This window comes from Lactuca serriola, chromosome 9 (assembly GCF_051521515.1).
Source record: "Lactuca serriola cultivar US96UC23 chromosome 9, Lser_US96UC23_V15, whole genome shotgun sequence".
Lineage (NCBI taxonomy): Eukaryota > Viridiplantae > Streptophyta > Magnoliopsida > Asterales > Asteraceae > Lactuca > Lactuca serriola.
The window spans coordinates 194920819-194926322 of record NC_136416.1 but is presented as its reverse complement, the minus strand read 5'-3'; the positions used below and the strand labels follow the sequence as shown (position 1 = coordinate 194926322).

The window sequence follows — 5504 nt, the reverse complement described above, 5'->3', positions numbered from 1 at the left end:
GGAATCTTGACTAAGCAGGCGCATTTCATGACTACATTTACATTTCAATCAAATGATTTATCGTATCATGGATTCTAGACAAGTCTACAAACGAGTGGAATCATAAGTGCTATGATTTTTGAGTTTACTTAGCTTTAAGATCGAACTCATGGGATAAGATACAACATCAATATGTACAATACACCATAATATTGTACATATTGATGTTGTATCTTATCCCATGAGTTCGATCTTAAAGCTAAGTAAACTCAAAAATCATAGCACTTATGATTCCACTCGTTTGTAGACTTGTCTAGAATCCATGATACGATAAATCATTTGATTGAAATGTAAATGTAGTCATGAAATGCGCCTGCTTAGTCAAGATTCCCCTAATAAATATTCAAGTGCATTACAAAGTTGTACATGTATGAATAATGTCCTTTCGTAGGTTATGTTTTGAAGAGAAGCAAGAATGAATCTCATAAAAGTTATTAATATCAGTAGGAGATGATGTGGGATTTGTTGTAAATGAGTAAAGGGAAAATGAATCAGGAGGGTAACCAACTGTTGCGTTTGTTCTCATTTGGTCCCTTTTCTTTTTTTTGTATTCAATATACCATCGAACTTGTTGTTGGTGTTTACCATAGCCCTTTGACCGGCTATCACAGGTCAAAAGCCGGTCAAAAGGGCTATGGTAAACACCGACAACAAGTTCGATGGTATATTGAATACAAAAAAAAGAAAAGGGACCAAATGAGTACAAACGCAAAAGTTAATTACCCTCAAGAGTCATTTTCCCTCATGAAATTAATAGACATGAATCGAATAGCGCTCTAATACCTCGCGTATAAATTGATAAAAAAAAAATAAAAATAAATCAAAGGAATAAAACTAAGGTCTATTATTGAAATAAAAAGTGAATTACAACTATAAATACATAAATAAGGAAGGTATATATGGTGAACTTATGCCTAAATAAAAGGTCAATGAAAAAATAACCCAATATTTTTTTTATTATGCTAACACTCTACACCATAAATATCTATTAAAATATACATGTTCATATGAAACCCAATATTTTTATTAAGCTAACACTCTACACCCGTAAATGTCTTTTAAAATACATAACAACATATGTCATTTAATATGATAGCCATCATGATTTTGCGTGTGTTACAAAATCATCTAAAGCGATGCTTGTGAGCCTCGATTGCAGTTCACATGCTAAGAAACATATACCCACATTGATTGTGATGTTACGATAACCATCAATCAATTACGATGAAGGTGTTGAACTAAGTTATTAATCATAAAACTTAATGACATTATGTAGTAAAAATTATAGTTTAGAGTTCCAACTATAAAAACCAAACTCTTCTAATGTTTGATAGAACGTAATAAATACATGTTATATAGTTAAAATATGAAAACTTGCATGTAAAAAATAAAATATGATGTTTAACATTTTCCATGTCAATCGTGATGATACGTACGTACGTAGTTTAGTGGTGGTGTAGTGTAACTCGAGACACTAGATCACAATAGATCTAGAGGTCAAATCCTTATAAAACATCCAAAATTGTGTGTGTTTTGTAAATGACCTTCAACATAACTTTTAGAGCCGTCTATATAATACAATTGAGTACCTTGAAGGAGAATAAAAATGTAAGATTCATTTTTATAACAAATAAATAGCTTTAACAAAAACTTGTAAATAAATAAACAATAATCTAGTTTAGGGACACTATATTTTTCCATTAGGATAAGTAATAATAATATAACCAATTATTGAAGAAACCATTCAAATTCACGACACGTGGACCTTGGCAGTTGATGGTTGGATCGACTTTATTTCTCAAAGTTAATTGTTCCATACCGTTTCTAGTTTCTAACTATCCTTCTCTATATATAGTATTTCCCCTCTTCGCCAACTCTCCACAAAACCAGTCCTTTCAACCACTACCACTAATGGCCACCACTTCTCTCCACCAGTCCACCGCTGAAAGCGCCACCACCGTCGAGATTCAACAACTGAGTCACCCACTTCCAAACTTTCTCAATAGTGTTAAGCTGAAATACGTCAAATTAGGCTACCACTACCTCATGAGACACCTTGTTACCCTCCTATTCCTCCCTCTTATCGCCATCACCGCTGTCCATGCTTCCCAGGTAAACCTTGATGAAATCGGAAAACTGTATCTTCATCTTCAGTATAATTTCATCGCCGTCATGGCGTTATCTGGAGTTGCCGTTCTTGGATCCACTGTCTACCTTATGAGTCGACCAAGACACGTGTACCTTGTTGATTACTCATGTTACCGTCCGCCGGAAAACTTGAAAGTCAAATTCGACGTGTTCATGGAACGCTCGAAACTGCATGGAGGTTTCAATGAGTCAGCGCTGGAGTTCCAAAGGAAGATACTTGAACGTTCTGGTCTTGGAGAAGAGACTTATCTCCCACCGGCGCTGCACAGCGTTCCGCCGGTACCTTCCATGGCCGCTGCTAGAGAAGAAGCGGAGCAAGTTATGTTTGGAGCTCTTGATAATCTGTTCAAATCCACCAACCTTGATCCCAAAGATATTGGAATCTTGGTTGTGAATTGCAGTCTTTTTAATCCGACCCCGTCGCTATCTTCCATAATAGTCAACAAATACAAACTCCGGGGAAATATTAAATCCTTTAACCTCGGTGGTATGGGGTGCAGCGCCGGCGTGATCGCCGTTGATTTGGCCAAAGACATGCTACAGGTACACCGTAACAGCTACGCAATTGTCGTCAGCATGGAGAACATAACTCAAAATTGGTACTTCGGGAACAAAAAATCAATGCTGATCCCAAACTGTTTATTTAGAGTCGGTTGCGCCGCCGTGCTTTTATCAAACAAGTCCACCGATAAACGCCGTGCAAAATACAAACTCCTTCACGTCGTACGAACCCACCGTGGATCTGATGACACCGCATTCAACTGCGTCTACCAAGAAGAAGACGACGCCGGAAAAGTCGGAGTTTCACTATCCAAAGACTTGATGGCGATAGCCGGTGGTGCATTAAAAGCAAACATCACCACTTTAGGCCCACTCGTCCTTCCGATCAGCGAGCAGCTTTTGTTCTTCGGCACCCTAATCGCAAGAAAACTAACAGACTCCAGATTAAAACCTTACATACCGGACTTCAAGCTTGCGTTTGATCACTTCTGTATTCATGCCGGCGGGAGGGCAGTTATAGACGAGCTGGAGAAGAACTTGCAGTTGTCGGAGGAACACGTGGAGCCGTCGAGGATGACGTTGTATAGGTTCGGAAACACGTCATCAAGCTCGATCTGGTATGAGCTGGCTTACACGGAGGCTAAAGGGCGTATGAAGAAAGGAAACCGTGTTTGGCAAATAGCTTTCGGCAGCGGTTTTAAATGTAACAGCGCCGTTTGGGAAGCCATTCGAACCGTCAACCCGTCGGATAGTAACCCGTGGGCCGATTGCATTCATAAATTCCCTGTAGAAATATGTGTGTAAATGTATTATTTTAGTGTTGGAGAATTATAAAATATCATATATATACCCTAGTTTGACTTGTTTTTCCAACTCTTGAAGTAAGTATGATTGGACTTATTGAACTTAAAGGGTTGTATACTTGTATTCTCTATTTGTTTTTTTTTTTTTTTTTTAATTATAAGAAAATATTGGAAGTTGTTGTGTTCATTAACAGTAGTCAAAGATGCATGACGTCGATTTTATATATAATATATTTTATTCTTTCGTGTTAAATTATAGACTAATGATGGTACTTACACTGTCTCTTTCCCATTCGAGTGATATTTGAATATTTCTATTAATCTTTAGTTTACGTACACGTGAAATTAAAGGTGATACAAAGAAATGAAAATGAAAGAAAGTTATTTGTAGTGTTTATCAAACTAGTGTCAAAGCTAATAATTTTATTTATAAGAGCTAACTTCAAAGCTAGAATGTGAAATTACCATTGAATATGGCTTTTCCTTTATGAATCGTACAGTTTCACTCACAGTAAATGCTTTGTTGGGTCGATTAGTAATTCTATGTTACTCATTACATAAGACATGGTCCGAATGCCTCAAGAATGTGTTTTGGATATATAAGATGTGGTAGCAATCTGATACGGTTAGTCGAGGTCAATGCCATTTAAAACATGGTTGAATAGGATTCACTATCTGCACTTGCAGGTTCTTCAAAATATTTTATATGCATATATATACCACCAAGCTACCGCCCTCTTAAAGGCTACTTATGTCGTTTTCTCGATATAACTTCTCTTGTCCTACCATATTCTGAGAAGTAGCTGTAACATTGTCATCTTATCCACAATCATTAGGTCGGTAGTGTTTGATATATAAATTCTAAATGATCAGCTCGTTGTCTACCTCATGTTCGACATTATGAGGGTGGACGGAGAGTGGTTCCGTTTGGGAAGTATACGGTGGTCGACACCTGCCATACCGCCGGGAACACAGCTCCGCTGTTGCTGGTGTCTAGACGGTTTTAAATATATTTGAGGCCCTGAAAAAAAAAAATAAGAGGAAAAAAGGTTACCAGTTACACAAATCATATATGACTAATGGATTGATTTTTGGGTTTTAGAAAAAACAAATTTTTAGGTGTTGCTTTGTTTTCTTTATATAAAAATCACAAAAGAATCGTGTGGAAAAAATGATATCATTTTGTGTATAAATTTAATTGTTAAGTATATTATAAATTATAGTTATTATTATGTATCTATCTTTCGATTGAAAATAAGATAACTAACAAGTAGTATGAGTTTACAGTTTATATAAAAAGCTAACATATAATGACAAATCTTTATAAATAAAGTTAATCTTTAATTATTTATTTATTTATTATTTTATTTTATAAGTTCCATGTGTTTTGATTTTCATCATGGTTGGTCTATCATCCATATAAAAAAATTATATGCTTTTTAATTTATTTTATATTGTTATTTAAAAAACCAATTTAAAAAATAGGGAAAAAAAGAAGTCACAAGAACACCACACTCTTCTTCTTCCCCAACCCGTCTGGTTGCAATTCTGCCTTAAGAATCATCGATTTCCTTTTTACGAATAGTCCTAGAAACAATTGATTTTTTGATTTCTACAATCTTCAACCTTAATGGCAAACAATGATCCATAGAGAGGAGGAAACCACCAAAGACAGCGGAGCACAAGTTGCTCCGATCGTCAAGCTTGAAGAAGTCGATGTTAATACTGTGTAAGAAGACAATGATGCTATTCTCAATCTGTAGTATATCCTTCTTGATATGGTCTTATTTTGCTTTGTTGTTTATTATATGGTTATGATATTAACCTTTAATTTTTCTACTTTTTAGTAAAGTCAATTTATATTGGTTTGATAACGATGGAAGACAGTGGAAAGAAAGAGGTGTCGATTCACATATGTTATGTTGTATAGTTGTACCTACATGATTGTTCAAGCACATGATGGAAACAATAAGTCATGTGGTATGCGATTTTCGGTGACACAACTTCCCAAGC

The 5504-nt window shown here is 35.7% G+C and overlaps 1 pseudogene; it reads left to right on the top strand.

The window, feature by feature from the left end:
* The first annotated feature begins 1899 nt into the window (after positions 1-1899).
* On the top strand, positions 1900-3561 carry LOC145072581 (3-ketoacyl-CoA synthase 9 pseudogene; annotated as a pseudogene).
* Positions 3562-5504: the final 1943 nt, after the last annotated feature.